The sequence below is a fragment of the Gallus gallus genome, chromosome 4 (assembly GCF_016699485.2).
Source record: "Gallus gallus isolate bGalGal1 chromosome 4, bGalGal1.mat.broiler.GRCg7b, whole genome shotgun sequence".
NCBI lineage: Eukaryota > Metazoa > Chordata > Aves > Galliformes > Phasianidae > Gallus > Gallus gallus.
The window spans coordinates 22,969,507-22,993,557 of record NC_052535.1 but is presented as its reverse complement, the minus strand read 5'-3'; the positions used below and the strand labels follow the sequence as shown (position 1 = coordinate 22,993,557).

At 37.5% G+C, this 24,051-nt stretch overlaps 1 protein-coding gene across 4 annotated transcripts in view; it reads left to right on the top strand.

The window, feature by feature from the left end:
• The window catches only part of MARCH1 (membrane associated ring-CH-type finger 1), a 220,403-nt gene that overhangs the window by 111,448 nt on the left and 84,904 nt on the right, over window positions 1-24,051 (top strand). The window contains exon 3 of one of the 4 annotated variants that reach the window (XM_015285292.4): window positions 23,192-23,261. The exons of the other annotated variants lie outside the window; for them this stretch is intronic. The gene's annotated coding sequence lies outside the window, so the exon portion shown is untranslated. The remainder of the gene's footprint in view (window positions 1-23,191; window positions 23,262-24,051) is intronic. 4 annotated transcript variants of the gene reach the window in all.

Genomic DNA, 24,051 nt, shown 5'->3' with positions numbered 1-24,051 from the left:
TGTCAGCAGGAGAAGGGAAGTGGTCATCCCTCTGTACTCAGCACTGGTGAGGCTGCACCTTCAGTTCTATATTCAGTTATGGGTTCCTCACTACAAGAAAGACTTTGAGACCCTAGAGCGTGCTCGGAGAAGGGCTGTTGAGGGGTCTGGAGCATAAGTCTTAGGAGGAGTGGCTGAAGGAGCTGAGATTATTCAGTCTGGAGAAGAGGAGGCTCAGGGGTGACGTTATTGCTCTCTACAACTATCTGGAGGGAGGTTGAGGTGAGGTGAGAGTCGGCCTCCTCTCTCATGTAAGTAGCAATAGGGCAAGAGGGAATGGCCTGAAGTTGTGCTGAGGGAGATTCAGGTTGGATGTTAGGGGATAGTTCTTCTCTGAGAGAGTGGTCAGGTGCTGGAATGGGCTGCCCAGGGAGATGGTGGAGTCACCAACCCTGGAGGTATTCAATAAATGTTTAGATATTGTTACTAAGGGACATGGTTTAGTGGGAGATATTGTTGATAGGTAGATGGTTGGACTGGATGATCTTGTAGGTCTTTTCCGACCCTGGTGGTTCTATGATTCTAAGTTCAAGAATGTCACTTCCCCTCACAAAAGATTGAAGCCCTATTGGAACTTATAAAAGTTGAATCATAATTCGTTTGTTTAAGAAATAATTAATCTTAACAGAATTTACAAGATTCCCTTCTTTTTCCATACACAGAAGGCAGTAAATGTTCTGAGATCAACATCCCTGGGAGTCATGGGCAGCAGCAACTTTTTCATTCCCCCATGGATGAACAGCATGGTGTTACTTAAAATGTTGACTGAAATGAGGGTGTTTTCAGTAGATCCTAGAGCATCAGAGTAAGAAATAAGTAGAAATAGCAAGCAAACATTATTTGACTTTTTGTATGTTTTCTAGTTAATTTCAATTTGAGTTGCTACTTGTAATCCAAAGTACTTATTTTCTCAATAATATCCCAGTTTTTAATTATTATTTATACACTACCATTGCTGTATTATTAACAGCAAGCATAACAGCTTTTTGTTAACAACTTCTTAGTTGTTCCTGGAGCTTTGCTGCTTGTTAAGTATGATTGCCCATGTTCCAGCTGCTATAGGACGATATTCCCGATGTCACTGTTGCTTGTAACATAGCAGTTCAATTTTTTGCTCCAAGTAAAGTAAATGGAGCCTTGGTTCTTTATGATTGCGTGACTGTACAGTCAATATGGTATGAAGAAAGAGAGCAGAAAAATGCACGTAAAGCTATTGCAGAGTTCTGCTTCTGCAACCTGATCAGGATTACCAAAGCCTAGACTTTGAAAGTCTGAAGTTTGAGTCATAGCTGGTTTCTGGACTGCAGCCAGCACAGTTGCTTTACTGCCTTATGTTCAGAATGTGATATGACCCTATAATCTGTACATGAACTAAGACGACAGAATAGCAAACCAATAGCAAGAATAAACTGGGCCTGCAGTAGTGAAGATTACAAAGGTATTGTTTAACTTAGTATTGCGAAGTTATTGTACCCCATTTTCAGAAACCCGACTGTATTTAGGCAGCAAAATATCTTGATGCCCAAACTGATCTGATGCAGACTTAGGTACTGAATCTCTTCAAAAGTCTTGAGTTTGAGGCACAGCCATAGAAATTTAGAGATGTTTCATATAATAGTTAAAGGGGCAGATCTTATTTCTGTTTTCCTTTTTAGAAAGCAATGAAGTGCATTTGATAGAGATGTTCTACAAGCTTAACGTTGTCCTTCATGTTTGCTAGAATTTTGCAACTAGAGAGCAGGAATAGAGTTAATTATATAAAGAAAGAATAATATTTATCAAAACATTAAGTTCTTAATTTTAAGGTTACTCTAAAATACATTTTTTTTATTTGTTGGAAAAGTAGTTTGGAATGTAGACTTTGTATTGAAGGAGCATACTGATGGGATTTTATAAGCAGGAAAAACAGTAAGAACTTATTTTAATTGGCCCATGGTAGCATATTTCCAAGAAACTAGATTAGGTATTATTATCTTGGGAGGTTAAGCAACCCTCTTATCCCCATTAGTGTACTTACATAATACACATTTTAATACCGTCTCACAGTAAGACTACTGGTAAACCATATGAGATATGCAGATTCCTGGTGTCTTTTCTTTATAAAAGTCTCAGAAGAGTTATCACATTTCCTGGAAATACGGTTTATTTCCTTGCCCTCTTTTTGATGTAGCCTATTACAAACAGTTGTTATTTTCCCACTGGCTTAGCCTCATGTATTTGGTTATTCTAAATGAAGGAAAAAGGTTCTGTACTAACTGTGTTTTTTTGGTCTCTTGGAAAGAGGGTTGCTCAGCTAATTAATACACGGTCAATTTGCTGGTAAAAATCAGAAGTAGGAAAAGAAGGAACATGATTTAATGAATTTTTCTGTAGGGATGAAAAGTGAGATTTGGGGCAAATATATAAGAGAATTAATTATGTCTCTAACTTTGCTAATAAGGAATATATAGATATAGAGAATCTTAAAAAAATTGAACAGGTAAGATGAGTTAACAAAAGTATTTCTTGAACAAGTGCATTATTTCTTCATTTTGTCTAATTTTAGTTTAAATTGAATGTAACTACATTTGGCTTAACACTTGTATTTAATTCTAGGTTATGACTTTTAAGGAAGCTACCGTGTGAGTTTTTTTTTTTGTTGTTGTTGTTGTTTTTCTCCCAAAAGAAGGGTTCAGATATTGTAGTGGGTCAGTGTTTTCTGTGTTTGGAGGTACTGCATTTATTGCTTCAGAATACAGTACTTTTGTGTGTGTTTGAAGCTCTCAGAATTTATATTAAATAAAGCTTTTGGGACACCACTTCAAGGAATTTGTTTGAAAACTTCTTCCTCTGATTTCTTTCTTTTACTTTGTTTTTACAACATATATTTTAGGAAGAAAAGTTCTGTTTTGGTTAGTAGTTCACCTCTTCTGTAGGGGAGAAAGATATTCTCCAACCACGTTTAGATAAGAAAAAATGTAAAACATGATGGTTTGGTTTTTTTGAAGGATGGGAATAAGATATCAAAGATACAAGACAGTCTATTTTCATGTTTTTGACTAAGATGAATTTTTTCTGGTGGACTACATTTTTGAAGAAGAGGGATGTACTAAATGCAAATACTGTGTGAGGTCTTACCAAAGGCTTTTTGAATAACAAACTTGTGTTTTTGAGTAGTTTATTTGTAGCTATATGCTTTACTTTGTGTTCGAGTGAATAAGCTATATATAGTGATCATAGTAATAATAATTTTACTTCTTTTGTTAATATTAATGACTGAAAACAACATAGAATTCTCATACCTTAAATATAGAATTTACAAACTACCATACAGAAATATATGAAAATGTTATTCTGAATAGTTAAAAACAGTTTCACATACATTTTATGCCCTCTGAATCAATTGCTTACCTTTTGCTATGAGATTGTTATAAGCTGTGGCTTGTTTACATTGGCATATGCCAACAGATGAGGTTAAACTCAGAGCTTACTTGTATGTGGTGTTCTTCCTATTTCCACAGGGATGACTGCATTGATATGTCTTCCTTAGTGTTCTCCAGTCTGTATGTGCTCTCTCCCTTACCTGTGACCTCTGCTGTTTGTTTTACAGAATAATTAATTGTTATTTTACAAATCTCTTACTTTGTCCCCAAGTTTTGTATTTTCCCAGACTGTAAACTCATGTAGAGTGACACCAGGTTTTTTTACTTGGAGAAGTTCCTTATTTTTTATTCCTGTTCATTATTTTCATTTGCACTGTGAAAACAGAAGATGATACAAAGCAAGAGACTTGATTCTATTCTTTGTGTGCAATTAGTATTGTTTTACAAAATTCCAGGCACTTTCATCTGTGTGAGAAACAGTAGAATTGCAAAGCTGTGAGGAGAGAATACTGTGTAGCTTGTGGATTTTTTGGATGATACCTGAGAAGACGAGCTGATCTGCAAATCCTAGGCAGATTTGGCAGTATTTACTTTTGGTAAATTTGTTGCATTCAACATTTCACAGCAAACACTGAAAAAGAAATTGTGAGATCACACCACCATTTTTACTGTTATTAATCAGAAACAAATTGCAATAAAACTGAATTCTGTACTAATTAACTGTTAAATTTGTGATGCTTTACTGGGCAGCTTCACTGCCATCTGAATGGTTCCAGCAGTGGAATATGACAGGAGGAGAAAGTAAGAGTATTTTGAAATATTACTTTCACTGTAGAATTGGCTTGCTGCTGTCAGTGCACCGAATTCAAAACCAGATTGCAAGTTGCAGGGTGCGTTACAGATCCTATTTTCAGCAGTGTTCATCTACTGCTGTGAAAGTATTAAATAAGTCCTGTAGTGGAGAGTGATAGACACACTGTGGAAAGTATCCACATGGGGACCACTACCTGAAAAATGACATGCTTTTTCATTTTTGGATTAGTCATTTTTTTTTATCTCCCTTCCTCTCCATACCTTACAGAATGTTAGGTAACACATATTCGCACAGAACTTGCTGCAAATTTTGCCAATCTGTTGAAATACACTTGTTTTTAAAAGGATTTTCCTTACAGAAGTGTTTGAACTGTTGTTAAAACTGCTGGAAAAAAACAGGTTTCCCATAAACTCTGGTTGTTTTTCCTGCTCCAACCTCTTACCACACTGTATATTGACAGAAGTGTTGTACTTGCATCTCATTACTCTTTGCCATTGTCTTGTGTCCACCTCAGTGCTTTATGTTTCTTTACTCCCAGAGCATATGCAGTCATAGTCATGAGCAGAAGAACACAGCTCCCAGTTCCTTCAGAGCTGGGCCTCTTGGCAAAGCATTTGTTTGCCAGGCCAGATTTCAACTTGTTCTTCATTTCAAATCGAAGTTTCTCTTCTCTGAAGAACTGCTTTCCTGCTGAATCGCACCCTCCTTCTGTTGGCTTTGAATTTGTCAAAAAATATGCCACGTGAAACTGTGCTTCATTCTTTTATGTTTGTAAAACCAAAAGGATTTCATGAGAAAGAGCTACCTGCAGACATTTAGTATCAGCTGAAAAGGTAAATATTTCAAATATTGAAGACTGCCTTAAAAAACAAAGCATTTACAATTAAATATTTTCTAAATTATAGCTTTAGCTAATAGTCTTGTCATGATGCTGTTCAAATCATCACACAAAAGGCGTTACACATTAATTTGTTTAAATTAGTGTAGGTGGATTGGTTGTTGATTTCTGATTATAACACCTGAGGCTGATTCTTCTAAAAATTAGAATGCTCTGCCATATATATTTGGTTCTCACTCTTTAATAAGGAGAGATTTATCATTCTTTAGGCTTGCTAAGTACTATGGTTATAGTGGAGAGAATATGGAAGTCCTTATAGAGAACTGTGTTCATACAATGTTGGTTTTGTGCCATCTTCATACAAGTTTCTTTGAATTTTTTAACCTGATTTATGCAAACGCCATTTTGTTCTATGTTAGAAACCTTTAACTCTTCAAATGCCATTCAAATGAGGCAGTGAGCTAGTGATTTACCAATTACATTACGTGCAGGAAAAGTAAATTTTCTATAAAAGTCAGTTATTCATTTTTCATTATTTGATCAAATAAATCTCTAGCAGAAAAATGAGGTAAGGAAGGTGTGTCAAGTGAGAGGCCATCAAGATGTCCTATTCATTTCTAAATTACGTTGCTAGAAGTGCTAGTTTACACAAAGATGAACATAACAGTGCCATTTTTTTAATTTATTTTTTTAATTTATTTTTTAAACATGAGCTGAAATCAAGTATAACAGCAAGGGAAGGTACATTTATGTGGGCATATTAGTCCATTTGAAAGACATGATCTGATCCTCAAAAGACTATGATATATGGTACTGTTTGATTACTTATAAAAAACAACTGTAATGTTGGGAATGCTGTCAGAAATCAGTTATATTTTTCCCCCCTCCTTTCCCCACCCTCTGCCCCTCCTTTTTTATTTTCCCAATACAAAACTCTAAACTTGCTGGAAAAAATTCATATTAAAATTTTCTTTAAATATTATTGATGCTAGAGACTAATCAGCTTGTTTATTGACTTCATTTTTTTCTACTAAGCTGAGAAATTTCTTGACAAACTGTTGATTTATTTTATTTTATTTATTTCTGCAGCAGATGTTTGTTTTCTGTGTGAGACATAAATTGCAGGATGTGGTAGAGGTGATGAAGATTACACTTTCCATAGCCTTCAAAAGTTGTTGTAAAATAGCAGCAGCTGTGTTCCCATGGGCTTATCTCTAAAATGCCCTGCTCACATGTACATGATCCTTGAAATTCTGGGAATGACAGATTTCATTGAGTCAATTCTGAAACCAAATAATACAGATTTGCTTAATTAGGTGAAACATAATCTTGAAATATGAGATTTTTACTTTTTTTCAAGCTCTTAGAAATCCTTCTTAAATGCCTAGGCCCATATGTTCTTCATGCTGTGCAAAACTGTTCAGAGGGAACAAAGCCAATTAAAACTTCAGATACCAAGTGAACTAAGTAACTGAGCAAGATGCATGGTTCCATGGGTTCGCATGAAGGATTTCAGTCTATAGCCAAGGACTGGTGGGTGTTGAAACCCAGTAGACTTTTTTTTTTTTTCTGTTGGCTACTGGAGAATTCCTGGCAGTTCAGGTAGGATGTGGCAGTGCTGCAATCCAGGATGGACAGAGCTGTGGTGAAGATACTGTGCTGTGGGGATGTGGCAGCATGAATCTTGCGTGAAGTAATGATCTGCTACTGCAAGTCTGGCAGCCCCTTCCAGGCTTTGTGAATTATATACAGGATTGCTTTTACCTCCAGAATACGTTAGGAATAGAAAGGTAGGAATGTTACTGTGAGGCAGATTTCTTCTCTATTATACTGTGGAATAATGTGTTTTGCAGAGGAGAAAAACAAAATGATGCTATATATCTGTTAAAGACTTCACAAATAATGCTGATGGATGTCACAAGTTTAAAATGAATGCTCAAATAATAATGAAAATCTTGTTAAAAGGTAAATATTTATATATATAAATATATATTTCTGTGTGTGTGTGTGTGTGTGTGTGTGTTTGAAAGAGCCAGAATGAGAGAATAGTTGAGGGAAGAGTTTTTCCTTCCTGATTCTGGCTGCATGCATTGTAGTGAGGATTCCTCGTTGCATAAATCCTGCAGGAGTACCTACTAGAAGCATCTTCCCTTGAAAGGGACATGGTAGTGAGAAGAGGTAGAAACCTTTATTTCACAAGAATCAAAGTGGGGAAAAAGAGAAAGAAACCCTTAATTCTGAGATGATACATGTACAGGGCATAAAGGGAGCTGACATACGGAGAATTTTCCTGTTCACTCAAATTGATTCATACAGGTGTGCTTGAATGTTTTTTTTTTTTTCTCCACAAAATTTGCTGGTTCTTTAGGTGGGGAATTGATTTTGCTCAGGTGTGATGTGGCCCCACCTGGCTTCATTTGTTCCTGCTGTGGCTTTGTTAGCAGACCTTTACAGACTGGGCGTCCTGGCTTTTTGAAAGTCACTTCCATGCAGATTTGCTTACCATCCATTTTACTCCTGACCTGCTTCTTGCCTTGTAACCCATGCAGCAGCAGTCATCCTATACATCAACAAAAGGAGGTGCAGAGAATTAGGTTGCTGAGTGGATGGCTCTATGACAGTATCTGATATGCAGGTGATTCAACACCTCTGTGGTTAGTGGCATGTGGGTGATGGAGACCTTTCTGTGCATTTATTAGTGCTACGGTCAAAGCTATGATGAAATAGGCTGGTTTTGTTAAGTTTTGTGGGTTTTTTAGTGGTTTTTTTTTTTACTTTTTTGTTTGATTTGTCAACTTCAGTGACTGCCTTCAAGCAACATTTAGTAATTTGTAGAATTGAAAGATCACAGTGTAAAACCTTGGAGCTATACTCTTTCCACAGGAGAAATAGTTCCTTTATTCCTGTGCACTGTTGTGCACCTATGATTTCTTTGCAACACAAAGCTTTGCCTGTTGGTTGTGAATAGTTACTTACGTATCTTTTTCAGAAAGCAGTGATCTAAAGAACGTATCTCCAACCTTTTGGCTTACTAGGGCCACAGTGACTGAAGAGGAATTGTTTTGGGCATGTTCTCTGAAAGTAATGCCTCCTGTTTATTTTCATGGAAACAATGCCAGATACAAAGAACACAGTAACACTATTTGATAGAGCATATTCTCAACTACAAAACACCATTTTTTCAATGTATTCACCATCACGACCTGTGCATTTTCACCAGTGATGAACAAGAGCCTGCATGCTGCACTTGTAAAAATCAGCATGACCATCCAGAACATGGCCTGTCTTTTACACTGCTGTCTCCACTGTTGAAATGCACCACCCACCACCTCAATGTGCTCACATCCACTGTTTGGTCTCCATCAGTGGTCAGCAAATGTCAGTGGGTGCCATTTTTTCTGCATGGAGGAACTCAGTTACGCACCTTTCCTTAAAAGTACTTCTATGTCAGACAGCCCTCTGCTGCCGTTTGTCTTCTGGCAGCAAAATATAACAGAACATTGGTGGGAAGGTTCAACCCCTACTGCCATACCTCCACCATCTGCCTCTGACATTGTGGGCCAGCAAAACAAGATAGGAAACATTACTTTCAGAGCAGCCCTTGTTAAATATGTGATGTTGTTAATACATAAGTAAAAAAGCATTTTAATTTTCAATATATATATATATATATTAAATATTTAAAAAAGAAAGGAAACCATGAAACTAGTGGGATATCTAACCCTGCTTTTGTGAAACTAAAACATCACTCTGGTTCAGTGGCAGTGACTGGAGTTCTCAGTGAGCTCTGAAGGTCTTTATCAGGTATTTTTGATGAAATTTTACTCTTTCTGTAATTAGTCCTTGAAAATAGTTTTTCACAAATATATAGACTGCCAAAAAGTGATGACATGAATAAGTTGTGACTGTGAAGAGGGGGGTTTTTCTCTCTGGTAAGAGTGGGATTATGAAAGTCTGGTAAAGAGACATAATCAGATTTTTGAGTTGAATATCCGATTGGAGCTCTATACATTCTGTTTAAAAAGTTGTAGGTCATGTATTTATATCAACTGGAAATAGTGTTGCTAGCATAAATTGATGATTTTCTTGCAATCTTGAAACCCATTCTCGAACTCCTTCATCAAAACAGAAAGCACGGCTGCATATTCTTCACTGTTCTGAGGACTGTGTTTAGCCAACATACCAAAATGCATACAGTTATTTGCCATCACTGCAGTCAGCACTGCACAGCGTTACCCTCCCTGTGCTCTGGTTTCAGTTGACACTGATGGTTGGATGTTGCTGAGTGGTGGGTCTGTGCCTGGAGCCACTTTATGGCGAAGAGCTGCGACTTTTATAGTGTGGGGCAGGGGGTGGGCTGCATTGCCATACATACGAGGCAGCATGTGGCCCACGGGCTGTGGGTTGGACATGCCTAGTCTAAAGCATTTTTACAGAGGCCAGGCAAATAGTAATTTCTCTTTTGCGTTCATTTTACTGGTGAATTTCCTCCAAGAACTGTAAGGAGTTGGAGAAACAGGATTTGCCTTGCTAGAATTCTGTCCATTCTGGTGCCCATCCATTTGGTGTACTGATGTACAGTTGGCTGAATATGAGCCAGCAGTGTGCCCAGGTGGCCAAGAAGGCCAATGGCATCCTGGCTTGTATCAGGAGCGGTGTGGTGAGCAGGACTAGGGAAGTAATCCTGACCCTGTACTCGACACTGGTGAAGCCTCACCTCAAGTAGCGTGTTCAGTTTTGGGCACCTCAGTACAGAAAGGATGTGGAGGTGCTGGAGCAGGTCCAAAGAAGGGCAGCAAGGCTTGTGAAGGGCTTGGAGAATATGCCCTACTAGGATCAACTGACGGAACTGGGGCTGTTTAGTCTGGGGATAAGGAGGCTGAAGGGGGACCTTATTGCTCTCTTCCAATATCTGAAAGGTGATGACAGTGAGAACGGGGTTGGTCTTTTCTCCCTGGTGACAGGTGTCAGGATGAGGGACAATAGCCTCAAGTTGTGCCAGGGTAAGTTTAGGTTGGATATCAGGAGAAACTTCTTGACAGAAAGGGTTGTTAAGCACTGGAAGAGGCTCTCCATGGAGGTGGTGGAGCCACCATCCCTGAATGTGTTTAAAAACCATTTGGATGTGGTGCTCACGGCCATGATTTAGTGGAGGGTTGTTAGGGTAGTATGGTTAGGTTGTGGTAGGACTCGATGATCTTTAAGGTCTCTTTCAACTCGAGTGATTCTATGATTCATCCATATTACCTCACAGTTACCTGTTTTACTTTAGATTTAGCTCATTTTGAAGGTGCTTGTCTCAATAATTCTGGAGATCATTGCTAGTGTTTTTTTCTAAAAGGTGTCACGGTACTAATTGCTTGGGTAACCTCCAGCTTTTACATGAATCCAAAGAGCCAAGGCCAGCATTCACCTCTGTAAGAGTTCTAACTAATACAAACCATATTATCCAGTAGTGCAGAATAACTTCATTGCTTGCAGCTTTTGGTCCTTATGAATATTGTTACACCTCACTATTAGCAAACAATACTGTCAAGTGAACCTATCTCAAAGGTTTAAAGCCAATCAATGTAATTTGCTGTAAACCCGAGATTCTGCCTTGTAAAACAAAGTAATTATAGTTTACAGTAATCTTAATGTACACTTGTTAAAAACTAAACTTTGTAGTTTAAATATTTAGTTACACTGGGTCTTCACGGTTGCAATAAGCATGTGTCTGAAATTTAGATTTGTAACAACAATAGCTGTGTTACGACTTATTGCAAAATGCTTTTTGCATAATGATTCCCTTAGCAACATGTAGTTCATCAATTCTTAATATATGGTAAGTTCAAAATGTGCAAGAGAGGTGTCTGGAGGTAACTGTGGGTGTTTCTGTAAGTAGCTTAAAAATTTTGAGAAGACCCTATTAGATTTCCCTCCAAGGACAATTGTTCTTAACCTAATAGTCACAAAACAGAAATATATAGAAACAGTAAAAAAAAACAACTGCTTGGGGCACTGTTACTGGGAATAAGAATCTTCCTATCTTGCCTGTTACCTATCAAGCAATCTTGATTTGGTTTTGGCTTCCTGACACAAATTAGCTGCTTCATTTTCAGAAGAATATTTGACATATTTATCTGCTGCTTGATGAATGGAGAGATGAATTCTTCTGTAAAGCAAAGTCTGAACCATGAGTCTAAACTATTAGCAGGGAATTTTAATCGATGCCATGCTGAGAATGCTGCAGGTTGTTTACCGGTAGTTCTCAACTTGAGAGAAAAATATTTTAATTTTGGGGCATATAATTCCTACCCTGTTTACAATTTATTTCTAAAGGGACGGACAAAAACCAGTGAGCATGAAATATTTCCTATTTTGGTGACTGTATTTACTTCTACTGCCATATGTTTTTTATTGTAAGCCTGTGATAGCTTTCCGCTGATCTGATAAATTGCCTAGACTGATTAGTGGTTGTCAGTAAAGTGTGTCTATATAGTGTTGTCTTAACATTTAATTAGATTTATATAACCAGCATCCTCTGACATTATTGTGTTAACTGTAATGTAGAAGACTAATTAGTAAACTCCCATAGTGTTTAAAGGGTGTGCCTGACATTCTTGTCAGTACGTTTTGATTATTCTGCCAGTTTTTGAATATGAAAAATACACATTCTAGTATGCTGAGAAGATTCCATACATATTGTTGGACTAGTTTTCTTTTTTTTTTTCTTTATTTCTTTTTAAAAAAGTTTAAAGAAACAGCAGTTAGTCTCAGGAGTAAAGAAAATGTGTACTTTTCACACTTCTGATATCGTGCCACTTCATACTTGATTCTCAGTGTTGTTTCTATTTCAGGATACTTTCATAACTTATTATAACTGAAAGGACTATATGGTGCCTTCTGTAACAGAGCTACTGCACCACTCAAAAACGAATGTGAGTTGGCACCCTCATTCTTTGCTGCTCCTCTAGTGGGTTTTTTATTTGGTGGAAAAGTAACTTTCTGGAATAAGATTTTGCATATATGCAAACAACTCAGATGTGTTTCTTTTTGTTCTCTTGTGGAACTTGCATTTAAATGTCACTTAAAAAAAAAAAACTAAAGCAAAAATAAAAGCTGTACCTGTTTTGCTTGATAAAGCGATCATAGGTATCACGTATAGTTGTATTCTTAGTGCAAATACATTTTCTATATTTCTGTGTTCCAGTTTCTTTTAGTGCATGAATTGTAATACATATAAATACATAATATTGATCTGTAATAACAACAGGCATTATCACTAATTAAAATGTAGTTCCGTGGATTGTCAGTAAAGACTTAAGTAAATTCATTCTCAGTAAATCAATATGTTCAATGTGTGCGAATATTCTGTCCCTTACTGGGGACACAGTGTCATGGTGTTGTGTTGACACAGATAAACGGGTTGTCATTTTATACACTACCGAGCGGATCTTCTGACGCCCAAGGGGTGTTGACCCTTCCAATTGTGAAACAGCTTCAGCACAGACATAAGATTAACCTAACACGCTGTCTGTCCTTTGCATCTTAACTTGATCAACCCATAAAGATTTGCAAAGTGGATTAATGAGTGCTTAAACAATGCTGTGGAAGCTCAACTGCAGAAACAAAATGCCCCAAGAGCACTGTCATTTTGGATTATATGACTCCTGTACCCACTACTTTGCTTTTTTTGTACAGACTGTATGTGCACGTTTCATTTCCTGTTCCCCACGCCACAGACTGAGTGGGTTTGACCCCACAATTTGATCATTCTATCTGCACCTTTGTTTGTCTTTCACTTGTTCCTGTCCATTTCCACATGATTATCAGAGGTCTGACCTGCATCTGCTATACCCCATCTACTGCAAAAAACTCAGAGGAGAGCAGTCTTCATTGTTTTCTTGGAGTCTTATAAAAAGAGTACTTAGTAGCAGTAACAAGCAAGCCCATGTGTAACTATTTTTACCTACACTTTTCCCCTCAAGACTTCTCCAGATGCTCCTTACTTTTGTGGGTGCCTGGCCTGCAGTTAAATAAAACTCTTACTTTCAAAATTAGTTTCTCCCTGTTTGCATTTCTGAATAAGTGTTAAAGCTGAATGTAGGCCACCTACCTACATGTGCTTTCGTATTCATCTCTTTCCTATTATTTCTTGTTTCCTGAGGCAAACTTGAGTTCTGTGGAACTCTGTACATAGAAGGGGTCTTTAATCAAGTCGTGTGTGTTGAGCCTATGCTTAGCAAGTATGTTCTCCTGCATTTGAGAAAGGGAGAATGGAATGACATTGGCAAGGTGTATTTGTTCCTATTATTTAGTTTAAACTTAGAACATGACGTGTTTCAAAACTGTAAACAAGTATCCTGGTAATGTAGTAAAAAGTGGTTTGTTGAAATGATGTTGGTTTGTAGAGTAGCTTTTTTGAATGTTTAGTAAATTTTGTAATGTGTCGGTTATAGCAGGCTGCCAGAATTTTGTTGTTGAAATTCATGTTTATGAACTCTTTCAACAAGAATTTCTGGTTTAGTATATTTTTCTGAAGAGAATAAAAAGATTAGTGCCATTAGCAAGGAAGGATGCTCGCTTGCTTCAGGTAACAGCAAGCCTTCATGATCAGAGATCTTCTAAATAAACAGTTTAAAAGAGAAGAAACATCCAACTACTACAAATGCTATTAAACATTAGAGCCATAAGAATGTGTGAATTCAGCGTAATATGTGTAAATGTCCAAATTAATAAAATCAGACTTCAAATAACTGTACAGCTTAATAAAGGAGACATAGCCTATGGGCCAGCTCAATAAGCTATTTAATATAGAAGTATGTCACTGATTGGAACTAAAGAGTACATTGATTGGTACAGATTGCAGAAAAAGAGACTATAAGTAAGGAGGGAGCAATTTCAGATAAAAATAAAAATAGCGCACTGAACATTCAGTCATTACTACCAGGCTGCGTAGGTGCACAGTTTTGCCTGCCTAGTCTGTGGAAGACTCTGCGTCCAGATCTTGTGGAATCAAAAATATGGTTATTCTTGACAAGGAACTGAATGCAGGTGATGAATGGTGTCAGGTATCTGTGGAAAGCTAATATTTACCTCTGTTGCATCTCATCTGTATTCTTATAGGTACCATGGGAAAACAAATTATTCAAAATCATGGAGTGCTCAGGCATTATGGGGTAAGGGCCCATTAAATACAGATAACTTATTATTAAATGACACTGGAGAGCTTACTCAGGCCAGCGGTGAGCTGATTTGGGACCCCACGTGAGTGCTTAGGGTAGTCTCCCACTGCTGAGAAGTGGTTCCTGTGAGGGCAAGGCTTACGGCTTAGCCATGGAGTTAAACAGCTTTTAAAGCAGTCTTGCAGGATGGCTCTGTGTTACGTAGCTGGGCCAGGTCACATCCAAAGCTGCTGGCAGCATCTCTGCACCATGCTGTGCTGCAAACCCTTGTCTCAGCCTCAGCATTCAGCACAGTGCAAACATGTTGTCCAGTAGCACATTTGGAGGAAGTTGTAACTGCAGGGTGGTACACATCAGTGGGTTGTTGGAGATGCAGGTCAGACCTTCTGGGTGGCACAGGATGGGACACTGGTGACTGAGCTGCTGCACCACAGTGGTGTCAGAGTTGTAAACCTTTGTGTGTTCAGCAAGGCACTAAAGGGAGACAGGGAACAATGCTGCTCAATCACACGTTATCTTTGTTTTCTCTTGTTTGAGCAGGATGTCAGAACAGGAGAATCTGGTTCTGTGCTTAAATGTTCTGCAGAAATTACCAAAAACAGCAAATACATCTTTGAATTTCAGAAGGCTTTGAAGAGTGGCATTCTACAGGTGTGATGCACATACAATCTGTGCAAGCCTTAGCTTGCTGACAGCCTTGGGTATTGAAGTTATAACTGCAAATCGTACCTTGTTTGCATTTTAACAAGGGCTGCTCCAAAAGTAATGCCTCCTATTTTATTCAATTAGCTCACAATATCAGAGGTGGATCTTGGTGTTATGGAAGTAGGGGTTGAAACTTCCCACCAATGTTCTGTTACATTTTGTCACTGTGTGACAGGTGGCAGCAGAGAGAGTGACAAAATGGTGTCTGACATGGAAGTACTTTTAAGGAAAGGTGCGTAACTGAGTTCCTCCATGCAGAAAAAATGACACCTGTTGACATTCATTGACATTTGCTAACCATTGATGGAGACCAAACAGTGCATGTGAGCATGCTGAGGTGGTGGGTGGTGCATTTACACTGCTGTCGTCACTGTTGAAAGGACAGCCATGTTCTGGATGGCCATGCTGATTTTTACAAGTGCAGCATGCAGGCTCTTGTTCATCACTGGTGAAAATGCACAGGTCGTGGTGGTGAATACGTTGAAAAAATGGTGTTTTGTAGTTGAGAATATGCTCTATCAAATAGTGTTATTGTGCTCTTTGTATCTGGCGTTGTTTCCATGGAAATAATTAGGGAGCATTACTTTCAGACTGGCCTACATATAAAGAAGCAAAATAAATATTCTGTATGGAAAATAATTAGTAAGTCATTATGATCTTGTATGGTAATGTGTTTGGTTTTGTTCTGCTGTCAGTTCATTACTCATTTGCCTTCATAATCCTTGAGATAATTCTATAAAACATTATTGCTGTTTTGGTTTCTGGTTGCATTTATCTTTCTATTTCTAATACATCGGGCTTGTAAGAAATTTACTCCTGCTTATCTTCCAATACAAATTTTTAGCTATTTTGTTACTGTTGAATAGTTATGAAATAGTTACTTTGAATGCTAGTTGACAGCAAATTCAGACACCTCTAGAAACTGAGATATTTTCTAAAAACTACAGAATTTTCTGAAGTTAAAAGGTGCAATTTGGTACTCTTTTGGAAGTTATTCATTAGAACACTAATTAAAGTTAAGTTCATTGTGTGGCCTGGGTTGAAAAGGACCTCAAAGATCATCTAGTTTCACCTCCCCTTCCAGGGGCAGGGTCGCCAACAACTAGACCAGCCTGCCCAGGGTTGTACAGTTGTAAGTTGTATAGTTTATAATAAGGAAAATCCTGCAAAATATTTTGAGGAAGGCTTATGTTCTTATCAAGGATCAGCTGGTTATACTGTCCAAAATAAAAGCCAAATTATATTTGATGAAAACTTGCAAACAGAGCTATTGAAGGCAGAAAACTTGGATTCCTTCTTAACAAAGATGAAACCATTAAATATTCATTACCACTAAACTAACTGAACTACTGTTGCAAGTAATCCTTTTTCATACCATTAGGTTTGTTCTTCTAACACCTCCCACCACTTCTGATTTATGTTATGAAGATGATTGCTTAGGATCTGATCTCTTCTATCATGAAACCGTGGCAGATGGCCTCTTCAGGGTTTTTCAGGGTAAACGGATTCCAGTTCTAAATAATTACTGGCCTAATGCTGCAGTTACTGGTAGCAGCTTGAATAACTATTCCCTCACATAAATACATTACACGTTAGCCTAAAAGTGAAGTTTTTTGAATTTCCCTAAACTAAACAAAAGGACACGCATTAGACTGAAGGCCTATGTTAAAATTAGGACTCAAAGAGCTATAATAATACTTTCTCTTAATGGAATTCTAATTAGACAATAGTTATTGGAAACAATCTTGTTTGTTTGGCAGCTGTCAAAAGGTATGTTGATAACAAAAGAAAAAAAAATGAAGTATGAGGTAGACCTTCTAGTTTTTGTTTGTGGTTAGCTTAGTGAAATAAATGTATTTTGATGAATAGATGAATAAATCCAAAGAGGGGCCAGAAGATTGGATAAATGTCGGCATAGTTCTCTAAACTGAAATTAGTGGAATTCTCAAGGGTGTCCTCAAATAGTTTCAAATTAAGCCTGAACTTAATCTGTTAGAAACTTTATAAAAAATGGAGCAAAACTTAAAAGCCTATTTTTTGTGACAGAAATACCATTTTGAAGTGTATTCTTACTATGTAACAATTAATGAGTAAATATTTAGTGGTAATTGTTTTATACCATGGTTATTTGACAAATAATGCACAAAAAAAAAAGTTAAAAAAAATTGAATCTTTAAATAAAATACTTATTGGAGTGCTTTTAATTAAAAATTATCAATAATAATAGCTTGCCACATTGTCTATCTTTAAAGAATTAGCAGAGTATACATTCAGGGAGTAGGCTGGCTATAATGGGCTTAATTATTATTCTCAAATTTTTATTTAAACAATGTTTTATTTCATCATGTTTCTTAATAGAATGTGAACCAACTAGAACAGCATTGAATTTCTCAGAAGTATTTCTGCCAGTTTAATTGGGGTGCAGTGATTTCTGTCCTGTCATCCCAGTGTCACTCACCCTAAAAGAGATTCTGAAAATTAAAATTATCTGAAATTAGGTAAGAATGATATTGAGACCCAGCGTTGATAAAGTAACAATGGCCTTCTGATATAGCCAATTATAAGAACAATAGCATCTAAACAATCATTGTCTTTAATTCCAGCACTGATGACCTTCGTCTGCTATAGGTGCAGTATGACAGGCCTGTCACAGAAACAGAAACCAAACTGGTCACAAGAATGAGGTTTCCAGATTTAGGGTTGTCAGAGAAAGATGGTTTATGACTACCCAAAAAATAGTATTTGACAGAAGAACTTCTGTTAAAAATACATTTCTGACTAAGAGGAGATGCTGCTCCTTTTGGACCAGCTATGGTCCAAAATAGCATGTGTAGTTGGACACTTCAATGAAACATGATTTTTCCCTTTCTTAAAAATCCATTTAAATTCAGTATCCTTTGCCTATCATTTGAAACAGGTGTGTTTGGTGGTTTAATTATGCTTTTCAGACATCTAACCTTTATTGGACTGAAAAACCTCTTATTTCTGTCATTGTATTTTAAGTCAGTCATGGTCTCTGCCTTATTCAAGGTGGCTTTTATCTTATGTGATAAGCATACTCTTCTTCTCTAAATAAACCATGTGGAAAAGCTTTGGAATATAGACTTTTACGTATGCAGAAAAAAGAGTCCTTTAAAGACCTATCTTAGCCTCCCATACATAGTGTGTTTCGATAACTGCACATGTAACTTTGTTATTTCGTAGAATCATAGAAAATCCAGAGTTGGGAGGGACACATAACGATCATTGCTCCACACAGCATGGCCCAAAAATCAGACCATATGACTGAGAGCGTTGTTCAGACACTTAAGCAAGCTTATAGCCATGAAAGCTGCCCTGAGGAGCCTGTTCCAGAGCCTGACCACCCTCTGACAAAGAACTATTTCCTGAGGGTACAACCGGGCCTTCCTCTGACACAGCTCCATGCTGTTTCCTCGCGCTCTGTCACTGTTACCAGAGAGTAGAGGTTAGCATTACCTCTCTATGCCCTCGAAGCTGTAGGCCACAATGAGGCCTCCCTTCAGCCTACTCTTTTCTGGGCTAACAAACTAAGGGACCTCAGCTGCTCCACATACTCCCCTTTGCAGCTCTCCTTTGGACATTCAGTAATAGTTTTGTCTTTTCCATACTGTGTTGCCCAAAACTGCATGCAGTCATAGAATCATAGAATCACAAGGTTGGAAAGTACCTACAAGATCATCTAGTCCAACCATCTTCCAATTACCCTTGCTACCACAAGCCACTAAGCCATATCTCGTAGCTCCTCATCCAGACACCTCTTGAGCACTGCCAGGGACAGCGACTCCACCACCTCCCTGGGCAGGTTCCAGTGCCTGACCACTCTCTGAGAGAAAAAGCTTTTTCTCTCAGTGTTCAAGGTGAGGCCTCACCAGCTCAGAGCAGAGTAGGACAATCCCTTCCCTTGCCCGATTGGCAGTGCTGCGTTTTATGCATCTCAGGTACAGTTGGCCTTCCTGTCTGCTTGAGCACACTGATGACTCACCTTCAACTTGTTGTCAGCTAAATCCCCCAAATCCCTTTCAGCGGGGCTGCTCCTCCAGCATCTCATCTCCCGGTCTGTATGCATAGCCGGGATTACTCCTTCCCGAGTGCAGAATCTGGCACTTGTCATTTTTCAGCTTCACATGGTTGGTGGTTGCTCAGCTCTCTAGTCGAGATCACTTTGCAAGGCCTCTTCACCCTTGACAGTCAACACCTTCTAGTTCTATATCTAAGTTATTTATGAAAACATAGAAGAGTAATAGCCCTAAAGTGGAGCTACGGAGATCCCCACTAGTGACCAACCACCAGCCTGATGTAACCCCATTTACTATAAGCCTTTGGGCCCAATTTGTCAGCCAATTATTCTTTCATCACATTATATTTTTGTAGAGCTGTATGCTGGACATTTTATCCAGAAGGATATTTTGTGACACAGTGTTGAAAGCTTTACTGAAATCCGAAAAGATAACAGTTGATGCTTTACTTTCTCGATTTTCTGAATGTTACACTTTTAATGATCCTATGACTTCCCTGAAGAATGTCCATCTGCCAAGCACTCGGTATGGTTTTAACACATGCACTTCCCAGTTGTGCCTTTAGGGTTGATTTGAAGTTTTGGCTTAAGCAGACTGGCAATTCTGTGTAGTTAAATATATGCAAACTCACAAAGTGAAAACATGTTATTTGTTCTTGTTCTCAAAACTATGATTTTTTTTCAAGGCTGTTTTTTTCTTTGTGCTTGGGAGTCAGATGCATCTTGAATTTCATGCAGGGATCTTGAGGAAGGATTACGCAGCCTTTTGTCATTCACCTGTAGACAGAAACATGCAAGGAGCACATACTGTTGCTTTGATTCTGAAATCTCTGAAGAGAATGGGGACATCTAACTTTTGTTGAACAAAGCATTCCGAAGAGTTATTGTGAGCAAGAACCTGTGGGAAAAAAATGTTGTATTTAATTACGGTACAGAGATTGCTTATTAAAATGGTTTCAAACAGCAAATAAAATTGAACTCTGCATAGGAAAATACAAACTTGGCAACATATACTTATGTGATATTTTACTGTAGTATAAGTAGCCATGAATACTATCTGCTTCTTCTAAGGTGTTGACATTTTCTTGCAATCCTCAGGAATGCAAAGAGGTAGAATTTTAATTCTGAGAACATTAGGAGAAAGAAAAACACTGTTATGGTTTCTTTAAAGAGCCTTGAGTGATTTAAAAATGCTTTCAGCTGCACTCAAAAGGTGTTTTTCTTTCTGCTAGAAGGAGTATGGAGACAAACATTCCAACATTTTTAGGTCTTCAGAAAACTGAAAGCTTTCTTTAAAAACCTTTAAGGATTTCTTGTCACTGATCGGATGTAGTGGTTATATAGTAGATAGTTGAAGGAATTTTACCTGCAATAATATTTACAGGTGTATTTGCATTTTAAATTGATTTTATTTTCAGTGATTAAGCTGTTTTGAGTAATGAATTAAGTTTGAATCCTTTATTATGACAGATTCGGGACCTTGAAAGGCTAAGGAAAACTAAAATTGTGACAGCATGTAACAAAAAGTAGTAAGCTTTAGATTGCTCTAAGTTGGAAATGATATTGTCAATTATGGTAAGGAGAAATTAAAATAATCACTCTCTAGCCACTGAAAATTGATTGGATAACACATTTAAAACTTTAAGAAAATGCTAGTTGATTAATTAATTGCAGGCTTAAATCAACAAGTAATTCAAGCTAGTTCTGGAAAACTTTATAATCTTAGAATATGGCGTCTACTCTAGAGATAAGTGTTGATTCTGGGTTCATATTTTTGAAGAACTGCTGAAGTGACGCATTTTTAAGCATGGCTAAGTTACACCACAGCTTTGCTTTGTCGTTACAGATAGAAAATGCATTTACTTGGGTATAATTGTGTCCTTTACTCTTCTTGTAATGCTGAAGTCTGTCATTAAGAAAAATGAGAACATGTTTGAATTGAGAATCTTGCATTCGCTTGATCCAGAAGAGTTTGATGGTGTATATGCAGTAACTATACAAGAACACTGGTACTGGTAGACTTTAATTGGTACCATCTTTCTGGGTGTCACTTGAATTCCTTCTGAGCTTGTGTGCTAGTTTTTTCTCAGTTTCTGCTGAATTATATTGAACTGGAATACAGCATTGGGATGATTGCATGTATTCTAATATGATTTATTTAAAAAAAAAGTAATTTTCAAGCTTGAATTTGAGCTTTTTATGTCTAAAAACACAGACTTAGTCGTTATGCTGTTAAACTGTGGTTACACTGAATTGTTCTTGCTATACACAGCAGTTGTAGGATAATATTGACTAGTTGGTTAAGTGAAGCCTACGGCTCCCTTGTGATACAAAAGCATCACAAGCTCCTGGAGCTTTCCTATGCCTCCAGACCATGAATTTGCATTTCTGTTCAAATCAGAATGATTGATTGGAAGTCACAGCTTGATAAGACTCAAACAAGTGATACACAGCAAACAACAGGGAGTGTATTTCTCTTGCCAGAGCTCCGCAATTGAAGGCTATTTGCATTTAAATATTCCTGCAGCTCTGCGCCGGGAATATTTTGCTGATACACTAAGTCATGCAGTGTGTAAAGGCACAGGACAAATACCGTTACTTTGTTGCTCTCTGGACTCTTCACACGCAGAGAAAAAACAGTTTTGCTTAGGTAAAGAATAGAATGTTTTGTGCTTGATTAAATTCTGGTTTATGGAAGTTGCTAGATCCTGGTAGACACTGGAAAAAGCATAAACATCTTATGTACTTCATCTTAATTCAGTCTTTGTTGAGGCCTTTGTTACCTGAATCTAATTGTATTCATGTTAAGTTTACCATTTCTTTTCCTTTGTAAGATTAATGAACTGTTTTGTTCCATGTAACCAGTTACTTTCTAGTAAATCATCCTTAACTAAACCTCTACTGAATCCCTAATTCTCCTTGTCCTTTTCCTTGCCAGAATTCTAAGTAAAAATTGTTTTCCTGAGGAAATATATATAAAGTAATTAATAGGAAGTGAATTAAGATTTTTTTTCAGGCAATTTATTTGCGGTAGTTGTTCTTCAGTTGAATAAGGAAATGTGAAGTCCTTTCAATTACAGCCTTTATGGTTGCAGAAGACATCAGTTTGACTTGTCAAGGCAAAAGCAAGATTTGCAACAATTTTGAGTAACTCTGTGTCCTCAGAGGAACCAGGATAGGACTGTGGATTTAGTGAGAAGATTCCCTATCTTCACAAGTACAGGCAACAAATGAGGGATTTAATGACCTTTTATTGAGGCATGATGTTAGTGGTAGTCTTTAGAATGTTCTCCTTGCAGATCCTTGGAATGAGGCTTTGCTGCAGGTGAACTGCATGCGCTGCTGCCCGACATCCACTTCTCACTACAGCTGTGGGTCACATAGACACTGCGAGCTCTAAACTAACATCTGTTTTAAATAGGTTGTAAAATTTCTGAGAGCCTAGACTTCTTGCCAGCTGACATCATAGAGGAGCAAATTGTTAAAATGTGGTAGTCTTGTCTCAGCTGCATAGAAACTCATAACGGCTTCAAGTAGTTACCTCTGTCATGCTGAACTACAGCTGCTGTTTAAGGTTTATGCTGCTTTGTCAGTTTTAAGTACTAGGGATATCCAGCTGTGTGGAAAGTCATTTTGTAGAATATTCCCTATGCCAGGTTCATCTGTGATCAAATCAAAACTGTGTAGTACAAAACACTGTATGCTCATATGTGGTATGTGGAATAGTAGTCTCAGGTTAAATTGGCTTGTACTCATCCCAAGTATGAGGATTACCTGGCTCCAGAGGTGGTGGATTTTGACTCTACACTGACACATCTCTGGAAGAATTCACTATGCACTGAAACATGCGGTAGTATAGGTTTATTTCTACTAAAAATTTACTTGAAATTTGATAGACAACAGAGTTTTGGAAGCAAATAAAGTAGGCTGATGCATTAAGCTACTTTAAAATGCAAGCCTAAAATAAAAATAAGGTAATAATTAATAAGAAATAATAGAATATTAGTAAGGTTCTTCAGTGAAGACCTGAACCTTTTGCTCTTTATTTTGTATTCTTTTGGAGGAGACCTAAAGAAAATTAATACATTTATTTAAAATGTATTCTTTTTAAGTAGGTGGGTTTTTTGTGTTTTTTTTCTCCAGCCAAAATTAATCCCTGGTTTCTGTGCATCTGCACTAAAAAACCCACCACCTATGTGTATAGTGATAAGTTCTTTTAACAAGTTACAGATGGATGTTACCAAAATGGAGAACCACTTCCCCAAAGCTGTTTCTCTGTCTGTGAAGATTCAAGTGGAATGTAAGTTTGACTCAGTATCTCTTCTACAGATTTCACTTGCTGATTGTATATTAAGTAATAGCTCTTTGCCTAGCCCCAAGTGCAGTCATAAACAGAGCAGCAGCAGCTCTTCTCTTTTCATCCAGGTTGAACTGACTAGTGTCACACCTCATACAGTATTATAAATCCTCTCCTTCACTTGAAAACTTCACTCATACATATGACTGACTGTATGTGAAGAAACAATGGGACAGGTTCCACAGCAGCAGAACCAAATAGTTTGTCTCATTTTGAAAACTCCAAACAATACTGAAATAGTTTCTACTTGGAATTTTGAATGAAAACCAGGAAATTGCAGAGACATCAAAACACTTCTGCAGACATTCAATTTTCTCAGAAGATTTTGTGTTCTCCAGTTAGAAAAAGGTGAAGAACAGAGACACTACCAGAAGCAGAAATCGGATTGCACTGTTGTTTCGGTCCTGCTCAGCTGATAAATAGTGTTTCAGCCTAAACAATGTAGAAATGAGCTAGAGTATGTAGCAGAAGCTTGAAAAAATAAAAATTGGATGCTTCTTATTTACTGCTTGTTTTTCCAAGTTGCACAGTAAGACGTGCAGATGCTTTCCCTTCCATTTCTTGTTCTGATTCTTTAGATTTACTTCATGATACGTCGGCTATACTGTGAAAATTATTTAAAGCACTTGGTATGCAATGTTCTGCTAGCTCTGTTCACAAAATTAATGAAAACAAACAGCCTATTAAAGTTTGCAAGACAGTGGATGCCCTGATCCAATGGAAGTGGAAACTA